Source organism: Sardina pilchardus, chromosome 23 (assembly GCF_963854185.1).
Source record: "Sardina pilchardus chromosome 23, fSarPil1.1, whole genome shotgun sequence".
NCBI lineage: Eukaryota > Metazoa > Chordata > Actinopteri > Clupeiformes > Clupeidae > Sardina > Sardina pilchardus.
The window spans coordinates 25,421,055-25,436,063 of record NC_085016.1 but is presented as its reverse complement, the minus strand read 5'-3'; the positions used below and the strand labels follow the sequence as shown (position 1 = coordinate 25,436,063).

The 15,009-nt window shown below is 45.4% G+C and overlaps 1 protein-coding gene across 3 annotated transcripts in view; it reads right to left on the bottom strand.

The window, feature by feature from the left end:
• The window catches only part of adarb1a (adenosine deaminase RNA specific B1a), a 75,327-nt gene that overhangs the window by 27,790 nt on the left and 32,528 nt on the right, over positions 1–15,009 (bottom strand). For all 3 annotated transcript variants that reach the window (XM_062528216.1, XM_062528218.1, XM_062528217.1), the window contains exon 2: positions 9,918–10,065. The gene's annotated coding sequence lies outside the window, so the exon portion shown is untranslated. The remainder of the gene's footprint in view (positions 1–9,917; positions 10,066–15,009) is intronic.

Here is a 15,009-nt window from a genome sequence, read left to right as displayed (position 1 = left end):
AGACACCTGCTTCCAAAAGCATCTTAGGCAATGCCAGTAAAGTAGCTGAGATGGAAGAGCAAGGTGTTATGCAAGGCTAATATTCTGTGTTCCCTTTGGAGCTTGAGTACAGACACTAAACCAGAAACTGCAAATATCATTTCAGATAACAACACCACATCGCATTTTATATGCTCAAGGCGCCCAAAGCACTTTACAGCGAAGGGGGAACTTGACTACCCACCGCCAATGTTGCAGCACCCACCTGGGTGAGGCACGGCAGCCATTATGCGCCTGCACGCTCACCACACAGCTCGAGGTGGAGAGCGAGGAACGATGAGAAGATGTCAGATGAGTGTTCCAGGTTTCACACTGCATGTGTTTTGCAGATAACCCCAGCACACACAAGCATTGTGAGCGACATAAACAATGCACACTCGCTTTGTCCACAGACCAATCCAATTGCTACTATTGTTAATTGACTCCCTGCTCAGTGTCTCTGCTGGCTCCCGAATGAAAGAGTGTTAGGAGCCAAAACACTCAGGGCCAGATGCAAACGCTGTGCTTTGCTATATTGCGTGGTATTTACTAAGCTGTCACTACATTAGGCCTACGTTAATTGCGTTCAGTGCCGCCCGTTCCCGCCCCCTTTATCAAACCAATTGCGCATGCAGAGCTGAATAACGAGCGCAGTTGAATATTGCAGCAATAAAAAGAATCAAAGTTTCACCTGATCCGCCCAGGAATTAATATGCATGACACGGAAAAGCGCAAATAGCCATTTTCAGCTCCTACAGCAAGCAGTCTGCACGTTTCCCTCATTGCGGCTTGTTTGTACATAACCTCCCCATGTTTATACGCGCATGTTACGCCTGAAATGGGCGCAAAACGTTAGTACATCTGGCCCACAGAGAGAGATCTGGGTGTGCTATAGCAACCACAGCAGCAGTGTGAAGAAGGCTAACAGAGTGCTTCCTCCTCTCTGACTCCAAGACTAAAAGGTGGGGAGATGCGGGCCAGTGAAGAGAGGTAGAGGATGTTGACATGTCCACTGGTCTGAGGTTAGTAGATGGAGGGAGATGATGGTGCGGATGTGTACAACAGACCAGCTGAGGGTTTAGCGAGGGGGGGGGGGGCAGCCATCTGGCCAATTCCACTGGTACCTAAATCGAACTGATGTTATCAGGCCCTGAGATCAGAGAGAAGGTTCTGGAACAGAGAGGTGCAAGGATTGTGGCTTTCACCCTCTCTCTGTCACACACACACACACACACACACACACACACGCGATGGTACAGTACACACACACACACACACACACACACACACACACACACACACAGAGACACACAGGTAGTTGGATGCCTTTGGGATTGGCTTCCATGCCGGTAGATTAAACCCACACTCCGTTTCACACGACTTCACACCGCATCAGCCCACGTCAAGGAGACGGAGGCAGAGACTTTTTATCTCTCCGCGGCCGGTCACCACGGAAACGGTAAATGTGATGCTGTTTATCACCATCTGTGCCAAATTTTCCCCCCAAATTCAATACTTTCAAGTGGTTAGACGGCGGAGAAACAGTCCGGCGTGTGTCCATGTTTTCTATCCCGAGCAGGAGGACAGTGAGAGAGCGGAATACTGATAAGTATTGACAGTTGTGTCTGTGATCACTGAGGCTTACATGTGGAGAGCCAACTCGAGAACAGCAGAGAGAACCGTCCACCGAGACCAACATCTCTGTCCTCACATGGCTGGTTCCTCGACAGCTCTGTGCAGGTACACACCGATCGCTCAAGGGTGCCCTGATCGACTTGCTTAATTAATTTCCCTAAAGTGCAGCGCCATTGTTTACTTTTTGCGAGGGGATTAAAGCTACTAAAGAATAATAATTTCCACACAAGTATTGGCAGAAGAGATTTAATGAAGACTAATGCTACTGTACAGTTTTCAACACCCACAGGGTCCCTAATCCAGTGCTAATTCTGGCGGGGGTTTCAATTGCCGTCTTCTGGTTGTTATTTTTTTTTAACACTAAATGGATTTGGATGGAGAGTGATTTGTCTTTTTACAAATGTCACGGTCTCTAAAATCTTCAAGTGACTTAAGACCTTTTCCTCAGGATGTTTCTCAAGAGGCTTACAAAACACCCTCAACAATCTCTAATCTTATATCACAATTTATATTCACAATAAACAATAAATTCATAAGGATTTTAAATCTGTTTTTAGGTGGTCTTACCCATTCTTTATTTTAGACTTAGTTATCAAAAAGCCTATATAATCCGTTTTTGAATGGAATACCTCTCAATTTGGAGTTGAATAATATAAAATATAAAATATAATCAGCAGTTTAATAATATAAAAAAGGACCACCAGCTACATATCCTGTCACTTTCCTCTAGTACGAACCCTCCCTGTTGTAGCATGTTATCTCTGACCACTCAAAACTCTGCGGTCAGAGTGTGGCATCCCACCCTGTTCACTCCAGGCTCTGTGTGGTCAGGTGAGAGGGTGTGTGTGGAGCAAGGGACACACGGAGTGAAGGAGGACTAATAGCAGGTATTAGAATTTCTGCATGGACTCCTCCAGGAATTGGAGCTGCTATCTGGTCCCCTCATGCATGGCGCACACCCTTTACCCAGCCCCACTCACTAGGCCTGGTGCATACACGTGTCAGGGAGTCAATTTGACAGCTAATATACCTGACTATACTTGAATACACTGTGTGTGTGTGTGTGTGTGTGTGTGTGTGTGTGTGAGAGAGAGAGAGAGAGAGAGAGAGAGAGAGAGAGAGAGAGAGAGAGAGAGAGAGAGTCCAGTAGCATGTGTGAACTGGACGAGGGCAGGGTTACCAGGCAGGCGGAGTGGGGAGTAGGAAGTGTTGCCAAGCATCTCCACACAGCTAGGCGTTTCTCCCACACCGTGGGCAGTGGTGGTGGACCCAGTCTCTGAGACAGACGCACAGCATGGTGTCAACATACACTACTCTACACTACACTGCACTACACTACACTGAATCCGATCAATTGGGGTGTTTCCAAGAGACATTTCTATTGAGAAATGACTTCATTTGCAATCATATTAAATGTGTCCATATAAACGGGGCTACGGTCTGCCTGTCTGACCAGACGCTTTTTGTTTTTCACTTTAATTTAATTATTGTCCACATATGGGGGCAGTGGTCTGTAGTTGCTTGACTGCTCATGTTATCATGATCAATTGTGAAATATGCATCAGTATGTCTTTCCGACAGCACAATATATGATTGGTCTACATTAAATCTGTATTAATGTATTACCTAATAATGTATTAATGTATAACTAATCAATTACCCCTATTTCTTAAAGTGGTTAAAAACGGACTGTCATGCTAAACGGGACTCTACAGAAACACAACAACTGTTGCTGTTGATTTGCTGCCAGACGACGCCTGCCTGGGGAGAGCCTTTGTCTGTGTCAGTTTAACTCCAATAAGGCCTCTGTCATCGTGAATTAGAGGGAACCGCAGCATGCTTCCCCTCATTACCACACCAACACTTCAGCTCGGTCTCTATTAACTGGGAATGGGACCATTTTTACAGGAACCAATACAGACAACAGACTGTAGGCACTGTAGAAATACATTCAGTTTCATACACTACATGGTTCTAAACGGTGGTGTATTTTGGTAAATCTCTCAAACTTGTAAAATAGTGTGGTAAATGCAAAGCAGTTGGACTGCCGTTTGAGTGTGTGTGTGTGTGTGTGTGTGTGTGTGTGTGTGTGTGTGTGTGTGTGTGTGTGTGTGTGTGTATGTGTACTGTATGTATGTGTATGAGAGAGAGTGAGAGAGAGAGAGAGGAGAGAGAGAAAGAGAAAGAATTGAATTGCCATGCCAAACTGTCCCTAATCCATTTGTCCGTTGTGTGCTTCATATATGGAAAGTGGTTCACATGACAAGGAATGACACCCTGAATTCACTCACATACATGCACACATGCAACAATTAATCAATTCATTGATTTGATGTCAACTACTGAATTAACTGTGAACTATTTTGGTAATCGGTTAATGGTTTGTGTCCATAGAAATACCTCAACATTCTCTGGCTGTAGCTTCTTAAAGGGATAGTTCGGATTTTAAGACACGAAGTTGTATGGGTTCCCTGTCAGCAACGTAGTGCATCAGCACTGACTTACCCCCGACAGCGTCCTGTGAGCCGAGATCCAGCCGGTTTTAGATCGTTTTTGATGCTGAAGAAAGTAGTCCGGCAAGTTTCTGGGGTCACGAAAGTAAAGTGTCTTTCTTCTCAAAACCATATGCGTTCAACAGAGTGATATATTTGCACCACAAAAACGTTGTCCAGGAAAAATTCAAACCTCGTTATCACTTACTTATTTTTCGCGATTCCTATCACTGCGCGCTACTGACAGCTGGACAACGTTTTTGTGGTGCAAATATATCACTCTGTTGAACGCATATGGTTTTGAGAAGAAAAACACTTTACTTTCGTGACCCCAGAAACTTGCTGAAGAAAATAGTCCGGCATCAAAAACGATCAAAAACCGGCTGGATCTCGGCTCACAGGACGCTGTCGGGGGTAAGTCAGTGCTGATGCACTACGTTGCTGACAGGGAACCCATACAACTTCGTGTCTTAAAATCCGAACTATCCCTTTAAACTAATTTCAGCTTTACCTGCTACGACAGTGAGCTAAATATCTTTAACGAGTTGACAAAACAAGGCATCTGAAGACATAATCCTCTTTGGGAAACAATGATCGACATTTTTTCCACAATTTTTCAACATTTCATCAATCAAACAACGAATCGACAAAAAAAATCGGCAAATTAATCGATCAGTTGCAGCCCTACGAACACACACACACAAACACAGCCATAAAGTCACACACTAGCATATAAATGTGAGCGTGTGCACACACACACACACACACACACACACACACACACACACACACACACACACACACACACACACACACACACACACACACACACACACACACACACACACACACACACACACACACACACACACACGCTCACATGCACAAAAAAAGGGAAAATAACCACAGACCCAAAGTAGCACATAAATCAATTTAGCAAAATGTCAGCACTAGATTAGAGCCAGAGACAGGTTCCCAATATGCCACAACATGCATTGATAAGGACGCACAACTCCAGCAAAGCTGCTTTAACTCTTTAGGGCAACGAGGGGACAGACAACAGACAACAGACTTGACCCTGAAGCAGCTACCTGACATCCACCACACACACATACACACATCTCACATGTTTATAAGTCTGCCCATCTGTCTATAAGACACACACCAACAAAGAGCGATCGCTTCATCTGAAGATATGCAACATGCAACAGACACATACACGCGCACACACACACACACACTCTGCTCTGTGGCCGGTACCTTTGCGTTCAGAGCGCTTCTTGCGCCTCCTCTTGAACCTCCTGCGGATGAGGCAGTAGTAGGCCCCCAGGTTGGGGCCTCCCTCCAGAGACAGAGCCATGCTGAGGGAGATGCCCTGGAAATGCCCTGGAGTCTGCCTCCCTCTTTCTATCTGTCTCTCTTCCTTCCTTCCCTTTGTTCTTCCCCCACTCTCTCTCTCTCTCTCTCTAAAGTAACTTCCCAGTCCTTTTCACTTTTGTTCTATTTCTCACTTCTTGACTCTTTTTCTGTCGTTAATTATCTCTCCATTATTCTTCTCATACTCCCTCCATCTCTCTTTCTTCTCTTCTCCCTCTTAAATGCGTGCACTCACTCTGTCTCTCTCTCTCTCTCTCTCTCGATGTCTCTGTCCCGGCTGTTGTCCTCTATCTCAGTGGACAGTACTCACACTCTGTCTCTCTCGCTGCCTAACTCCCTCGTTCGCTCTCGCACCATCTCCCTCACTCTCTCACACAGACTGGCAGCCTTCCACCTCTGACCACAACTTTGAGGAGGCTAGGAGAAGGGGAGGGAGAGAGGAGGAGGAGAATGGAGGAGAGGAGAGGAGGGGAGGGGAGGGCGAGAGCTAGAGGAGAGGTGGAGAGGATGAGGGGAGGGAGGAGATGTCAGCCACTCACAAGCCAGGGTGCTAAACGGCTGTCAGAGGACAAGTGAGTGCAGCCTGAACACGGGAGGAGGCAGTCCTCTCTCTCTCTTTCTCTGGGATTCTGTCTCTTCCTCTCTCCCTCTCTCTCTCTCTCTCTCTCTCTCTCTCTGTGATTCTGTCTCTCCCTCTCTCTCTCTTCCTCTCTCCCCCTCTCTCTCTGTGATTCTGTCTCTTCCTCTCTTTCTGTCATTTTGTCCCTTCCTCTCTCTCTTTCTCCCTCTCCTTCCCCATGTCTGTCTCTCCCTTTATGTCGTTCTCAGCGCCTCTCTCCCTCCGACCCTCCGTCAGTTCTCTGTATCTCTCTATCCATTCCTTCCCTTTTTGACTCTCTTGTTCTCGTTCCATCTCTCTGTCTCTGTCCCAGTGCCTCTCTCCCTCGCTGTCTTTCTCCCTATGTCTCTCACCCATTCTCTCTCTCTCTCTCTCTCGCCATTTCAACATCAACACACAGCACACCAGAGGTGCGTTCAAATTTCAAACATGTTTTCTTTGAACAGTTAAATTTGAACGATTTGGAGGCAACATTCCATTCTAACGGTAATTGCATTGTTACCTTCATCACCTCCTCAGACTGTTTGCGATGGTTTACAAACGGTCGCCAAAACTTAGGGCTAACTGAATACTGTTCGCAAATGTACGCAAACGTTCGCGTATGTTTGCGAATTTGAACGCACCTCTGGCCTGTAGCAGCCAGTACTGTCCCCTAATTCAACCCCCTGTTGACCAGAGCCTCATTTACATTTGTACTCACAGTCAGTCCCACACACACTCACTCATCACGTCTCTATCACACCAACTCACATTTGCTCTCTCTCCATTTAGCTTTCCAATGTTACGTAAGAATGAGGATCTAGTCAAGGATGTCTGCCTCTCTGTGTGTGTCTGTGTGTGTGTGTGTGTGTGTGTGTGTGTGTGTGTGTGTGTGTGTGTGTGTGTGTGTGTGTGTGTGTGTGTGTGCGCGTTTCTGTTTAGATGAATGCATACAAGAGTGTCCGAGATTGTGTCCATTAACGTTTACAATGTCTGTATTCGTGCTTTTGTGAGCGTGAGAGTCAATCTGAGTGTGACAAAAAGAGAGAGTGAAAGAGCAAACAGAAGAGCGAGTGAGGGTGTGTGAGAGAGAGACGGAGCGAAAAGAGAGAGAGAGAGAGAGAGAGAGAGAGAGAGAAGAAAAGAGAGAGATTAAGCGTACATCTTTTCATGATGGACAGCTCTGGTGCTGCTTTGGCTGTGTCAGCAGAGCTTTGGTGACCAACTGGGGCTTTGAGCGCTGAGCTATGAGCCCCTCACCTCTCTTCTCCATCTCTCTACCCTGACCTTTTGTCTCCTCTCTTTTCTCCTCTCCTCTTCTCTTCTCTTTTCTCCTCTCCTCTCTTCTCTCCTCCTCTCATGTCTCTATCTCTTTGCCCTAACCTTTTGTCTCCTCACTTCTCCTCTACTCATCTCTATATCCTGACTGTCCTCTCCTCTCCTCTCGTCTGTGTCTCTCTGCCCTGATTCTCCTCTCCTCTCCTTTCCTCTCCTCTCTTCTCCTCTACTCATCTCTACACTCTGACTGCTCTCTCCTCTCTCCTCCTCTCCTCTGCTCTCTCCTCTCCTGTGCTTTCCTTTATCATTTCCTGTGCTCTCCTCTCTCCTCTCCTGTGCTCTCCTCTACTTGACCTCTCCCCTCCCCGTTCTCCTGTCCTCTCCCAGGTCCTCTCCTCTTCCATTCTCTCCTCATCTCTGCTCCTCCTCTCCTCCTCCTCTCCTCCTTCTCTCCTGCTCTTCCCTCTCGTCTCTGCCCAACTCCCACAGCTCATTATGCGGTGGGCACGCACCGGTGAGCAGCAGCTTAACACCGCTCTCCAGTTCCACTCCGCCAGCACGGCACATTGTCATTAAACAATAGCCAAGAGTCTGCGCTACAAGCACCACAGAGACACCGACACACACGCAGACAGAGAGGGAGCGAAGGAGACATGAACAGGAAGTGGAGGGGACCCAGGAGGATGGAGGGAAACTAAGACATTATGAGTCACAGAGAGAGAGAGACAGAGTAATGAACACAGAGAGAGAGAGAGAAAGAGAGAGAGAAAAAGTAATGAACATAGACAGGGGGGTACAGAGGGAAATAAAGTATTTAAAAGACCCTTTGACTTTTATTTTACTTGTAAGAGAGAGGCAGATGTGGAAACTTTGTGGTTGATGGTACATGTTGATGATTGAGAACTGAGGAGGATGTGCAAGTAGTATCATCTCCACACACACTCATGACATGCCACATCAGTGACTGGCATTGGGTAAACAGTACTGTAAGAATCCCACTTTCACAGACTGCCCAAATGTGAAATGCTACGACTCTTTTTCACCGACTATCTAAATATGAACAGAATATGTTACAGAGTCTTATCTGTCTTCTATATAGCAACATTTTTTTATCAAAATATATCTAATGAAGTACTGTGTGTGTCTGAGTCTGTGTGTGTGTGTGTGTGTGTGTGTGTGTGTGTGTGTGTGTGTGTGTGTGTGTGTGTGTGTGTGTGTGTGTGTGTGTGTGTGTGTGTGTGTGTGTGCACGCGCGCGCGTGTATGTATGCCCAAACCCATCACAAGAATATTTATCTAGCACCCTCCAGTGGTGGGTGGCTGTTCATTCTTCCCTCTAACATGGGAAGGATCCCCTATAACTATTTTGCGCATCATACTGAAAGAAAGCAGCAGAATGCATTGCTCTCATTCACATGCTGGTTACATGTGCTTTCTGATGAACTCCATTCACATGAAGATTTGTGTGCAAGTGTATTTGTCCTGATTCCTGAAGACATTAATAAATAGAAGAGAAATTGATATTGTAATACTGTAGCACCACCTAGTGGATAAATAAACCATCACTCTCATCTATGATAAGCAGCACTCACTGACTAAGTGTCGGTGTCAGGGTGGATGTGAATATGTGTGTGAAAAATCATACACAGATCAACAGAGAGAGAGAGCGAGAGAGAGAGAGAGGGAGGGAGAGGAGAAAGAGACAGACAGGGAAAGAGGAGGGACATCTAACCAATTTAGACTACTAATTGATAAAGAATAAATAGAATAGAATATATACTTTTTTGATCCCGTGAGGGAAATTCAGTTCTCTGCATTTAACCCAATTTAACCGAATTAGTGAACACACAGCACACAGTGAACACACAGTGAGGTGAATCACACAACCCAGAGCAGTGAGCTGCCTGCCCAACCAGCGGCGCTCGGGGAGCAGTGAGGGGTTAGGTGCCTTGCTCAAGGGCACTTCAGCCGTGGTGGACTGGTCGGGGATCGAACCGGCAACCCTCCGGTTACAAGCCCGATGCGCTAACCAGTACACCACGGCTGCCCAAAATATCCCCTCATTAAACCAATCACTCTGAGATACCACAAATTGCTACTACATGGTGATAATGAACCAGACTGATGGTGAAAGGGCAGTGTGGCTCTACCAAACCCACATTCACCACCTTTGCGGTCTGAAAGTAATGGAGTAATACTGGGCAAGGAGCAAACCTCAGAAGTGTCAGCCATATTGACTGGACTGAGAGTGGATTAGATGGAACCTCATGTAATGGACACATACAGTACTGTATGTAAATGCAGCCCAAAGGTAAAAGACTACTGTACATCAAACCTAGAACCATTAGGAAAAAGAGTACATTTCATTCATTCATTCATTCATTCATACATACTGTACATTCATTCATTCATTCATTCATACGTTCACTCATTCATTCATCCGTCCATCCATCTATTGATTGAATGATTCATTCATCACTCATGAGTCCATTAACTTCATATAAAATGCACACAACGCACCTGTATATGGTATTTGCTTGTTCACGGGTGATCCCAATTAAGCACAGGACGAGATGTGAAACTCCCTGTGATGGTTGTTAGGGATTCCACACGACGATCAGACCTCTCAATGATTCACACAAGCAGGGGAGGGATGGAATTCAGCCACCTGTGAAAAAAGAGATGATCAGAAATGAAATGCTATATAAAAAAAAAATGCTAAAGACAAATGAGCCCAACAAGCCTTAACAAGGTGACATACTGTATGCTCCCAAACAGCCTCATATGCTCTGTGAAGGGTAGGAATGGTTGTAATCGTCACTGTTATGCGGAGGATGCTTAACTTAATCTATGTTTCTCACCACATGAAAACATAATTTCTGCTCAGACTTCTGCATGACTTAATGACATTAAGTTTGAATGAAAGATTATCACCTTCAGATTAATCTCTCTAAAACTGGGATCCTGTTATTCCCAATTAATCCAGATATCCACAGCTAATCCAGCTATTCCCCAGCAGACCAACATCCAGCCTGGTTCATCTTCATTGACTACAGCTAAAACGGCACTTAATGTGGGTGCTATAATTGATGACAGACTCATTTTCTCTGATCATGCAAGCCACAAAGTCATGTTGATGTAAGAATATTCACAAAGTATGCCACACAATGTCTTGTGCAGGCCACATGGTGCTTTATGAACTGGACCACTGCAAAGCAATACTAGCTGGCCTCTCGGCATGTGTACCAGCCAGTGAGACCATAACAGATTATTCAAAATTCAGCCGGGTGTTAGGTCTTTAATCAGGTAAAGAAAACACATCACTCCTCCATTCGTTAGTCTTCATCGGCTTCCAAGCAGCAATTCAATTCGGTCCCTCACTCTCACCTACAGGATGCTGAATCTGGCCCTTATCTTAATAATAGGCTACAGCTTTATTACGCTTCTGTACCGACTATTGCATTGCTCTGATGAGCTTCTGCTTTGTTATGTCAACACTAAGACTAAAGTAGGGTTCAGACCAAAGCGTCCCGACGAGACGAGCCGCGACGTTCTAAAACCTCAACGTGTTTAATGCTCTGCGACGGCTTGCGACTGCTTGCAACTACGTACAACTTCTAATTCACACCGCTGCAACTCAGTCTCGTCGCGTCGGGAATCTTTGGTGTGAATTGGGCTTAAGAGGTCACAGTCAAGACCCTTGCCATGGTGATTCCTCTGTGGTGGAATGATTGACCTGGTGTTCTACATTCTTATGATAGTTTTGGGATTGTTAAGAAGCAAATAAAGACTTTCCATGTAATTCATTCATTCTCTTCATGGTTGTCATGGTTTGTATTTAACGGTTATTGTTATTTTGAAGACTAATTCTTATTGTCATCATTACTATTAGTAGAAACGTATTATTATCATTATTGTTATGTATAATGTTGCTTAAAACTATTCTTATACTTTTAATGATCATGTGATGTTTTTGGCTATTGTCCTATATCTGCAGGAAACAAAACCATAAACAAATCCTCACACATTGACACAAATGTTCACAACTTCTTTTGGTCCCGGTGATATATATAACTGAATAACTGGAGGCCGGCACCTTTTGATTGCAATGTTGAAATACTACCACATGATGGCATCCTTGCCAACCTGAAAACACTTGGAGCCACCAACAGACCTATGATGTTTCCAATACCCCACTGAATATAAGGACAAAATTAGAAATGCAAAATGAAATAATATGTAATGAAAACAATTTCAGAGGCACTTAAGCACCAATATTTCAACAAATTACTTTTATATGTCTACTAGTTAACACATATGGGAAATAAGGGTGCTACATTTGCTCATGAGCATGTTTTTATTTAACTACAAAGCAACGGAAGAGAGGGACAAGAGAGACAGACTCATAAATCAGACCACTCAGGATATTACAACAACCCACATCTCCCTCTCTCTCTCTCTCTGTGCGTGTGTGTGTGTGTGTGTCTGTCTCTCTCTGTGTGTGTGTGTGTGTCTGTCTGTGTGTGAGAGAGAGACAGTGGCCAAAGTTAGTCTACAGGGCAAATGAGTCAACACAGCAGTAGTGCCTGAACACACACACACACACACACACACACACACACACACACACACACACACACACACACACACACACACACACACACACACACACACACACACACACACACACACACACACACACACACACACACACACACAGGCCCTGAGGGAGATGGTATGAAGATTACAACCGCAGGCTCTCTCTCCTTGTGTGTATGTGTGTGTGTGTGTGTGTGTGTGTGTGCACTACTGATTTTCCTTGTATAGTTATTATGGCTACATCAGTATCAGCTGGTACACTGTGATGCATGATGATGATGAGGTGATAGTGGAAGATGATGAACAATACAGCATCAATGAAAAACATCCACATGTACACTCAAGCAGAATCACAAATGATGAGAAAGAGAGGTGAGAGAGAGAGAGAGAGAGATAGAGAGAGAGAGGGAGAGGGAGAGGGAGAGGGAGAGGGAGAGGGAGAGGGGGAGAGGGAGAGGGAGAGAGATCTGGATCCAGATCCAACAGATGAAGTCTTAAGTAGGGTTCAGACCAAAGATTCCCGACGAGCCGCGACGTTCTAAAACCTTGGGACTGCGACTCAACATGTTTAATGCTCTGCGACGGCTTGCAACTACGTGCAACTTCTAATTCACACCGCTGCAACTCAGTCACGTCGCGTCGGGAATCTTTGGTGTGAATTGGGCTTTATGAACAGCTAAGATAAAAAGCTCCTATTACCCAAGTCCTGAGGAAGAACCATGGGCCAGGGTGGATGGGGGAGTGGGATAGATAGATAGATAGATAGATAGATAGATAGATAGATAGAGCATATAGATTCTTTATGTCCACCCTGACACGGATATACTACCCCTTTCCCCCCTTTCTAAATGTATTCTTTTCTTTCTATTTTCTTTAATGATCTTGCTATGACTACATGGGAAGCTACACCAGGCGCGTAACTGAAGCATTAATTTTGCATTGTGTGCGCTGCAACAATTAACTTCCACTATGATCAATAGAACCAGATGTGATAGCGACGCCAACATTTGAAAAAACGAACAACTATTTCTAACTAGAACGCTCCGCGAGCGCATCAGTGGCGACCTGGCGTAGCCGAGGGGTTAGAGCATGTTATCATCACTGGCTTTGAACACTGTAGGCTAGTCATACAGTCATGCTAATAAAGCAACTTTAAATTTGAATTTACATTTGAATGTATACACAGAGAGAGTGTGTGTGTGTGTGTGTGCGCGTGTGTGTGTGTGAGAGAGAGTGTGAGTGAGGGAGAGAGGGAGAGAGAGAGAGAAAGAGAAGGATAGGACTTTCTGATTACATCTCTGGGGGTTGGACTGAGACTATAGACCAGATGGCTTTTTCTGGAAACAGAGGAGTGAGGCTGTCTGAAGCTGACCCCACTCTCTACTGTGAGAGTGGAAATGACTGAAGAGAGAACATAGAGAGAGAGAGAAAGAGAGGTAGACACATAGAGTGAGAGAAAAAGAAGACAAAGGGATAGCAAGAGAGTGAGAGAAAGAGATACTGTAGCATTGGACAGGAGAACAAGGTACTGAAAAGTGATTGCTTGGCATGGGATGTTTTCTTAGAGGCTCAAACAGCTCTAAGTGTGTGAGAAAAAAAGGGGGGAGGCATGATCTTTTAAAGAGACATACTCCATTCAATACCGTTAACTACCTGTTCATTAGAACAGTTCATTTATTTAATTATTTGCCATCACAAATACTGCTGATTTAATTGAACTGAATTAAATCAAATTAAGGGAGAGAGAGGTAGAGAGAGATAGCGCCCCCTGTGGGCAGCCGAGGGCTGACCTGTTGACCTGGCTCATGGTGCCCGTGCCAAGACACCCCGCAGCACAAACGGCCCACTATAAGAGGCCTGGGAACGGGCACATGTGCGGCCAGGGCAGGTTGGCTGGCCGGTTTTGGGCACAGAGAGAGCATTGTTGAGGGCTAGACACACACACACACACACACACACACACACACACACACACACACACACACACACACACACACACACACACACACACACACACACACACACACACACACACACACACACACACACACACACACACACACACCATAGCCATATACAGACACACACCATACACAGACACAGACACCATACACCCCCCGCCCACACACACAAACACACTATTACCAAGCGTGAGCACACACACGCACACACACACACACACACACACACACACACACACACACACACACACACACTCACCCACCCCAACTAGCTGATAGGGGTATAATGGCCCCTTCTCTGTGGGCTTTGATTCCCACACAGACCTGCACTCACTCCGTAACACTAAACAGGGCAGATGTGGAACTGGAAGACTTGCCAATTAAAGAGCCAATCACATCGCTGGAAAGTCCAAAACGGACTTTTTGCTTCACCTGCACGTAACCATAGCAATACCGACCGTCATCGAAGAATAAGGTATTCTTTATCCATAGACTAGACTAAAGGATTTTTATTTGTCACGTACATTGAGATACTATTGTAAAACAGAGCTATTGAAATGGCATTAGTTGCTCAAATTCAACTTTAAGCCTTCTTTGGGCAGAAGTGTTCACACCATGTACGTCAGAGTTCACAGGAGACTTCAAATGTATGTTTGACCGCTTCACCATCCTACATGGAGAAATGGATACGCTTGATATAGCTGCCTGTAGTTGAGATGTCGCATGACTTGTATAAGGACCCCCACCACCATCACCACACACACACACACACACACACATGGGATGGCTATTTGGCTGTGGTCCACAGATGGAAATGACTGAGTCATGTAGTGTCCCTCATGGTGGAGAAGCATTTTTGACTTTTGAGCACTAGAGGAGCTGGCCAAGGCCCGCACACTATGAGGGCAGATAGGGATCTGAGGAGATGCATTCCTGCTGGGAAACACACCGAGACCAGGTGTAGAGACTACACACACACACACACACACACACACACACACACATTATGCATTTGCATGCACGCACAGGCACACAAACACACACACAAACAC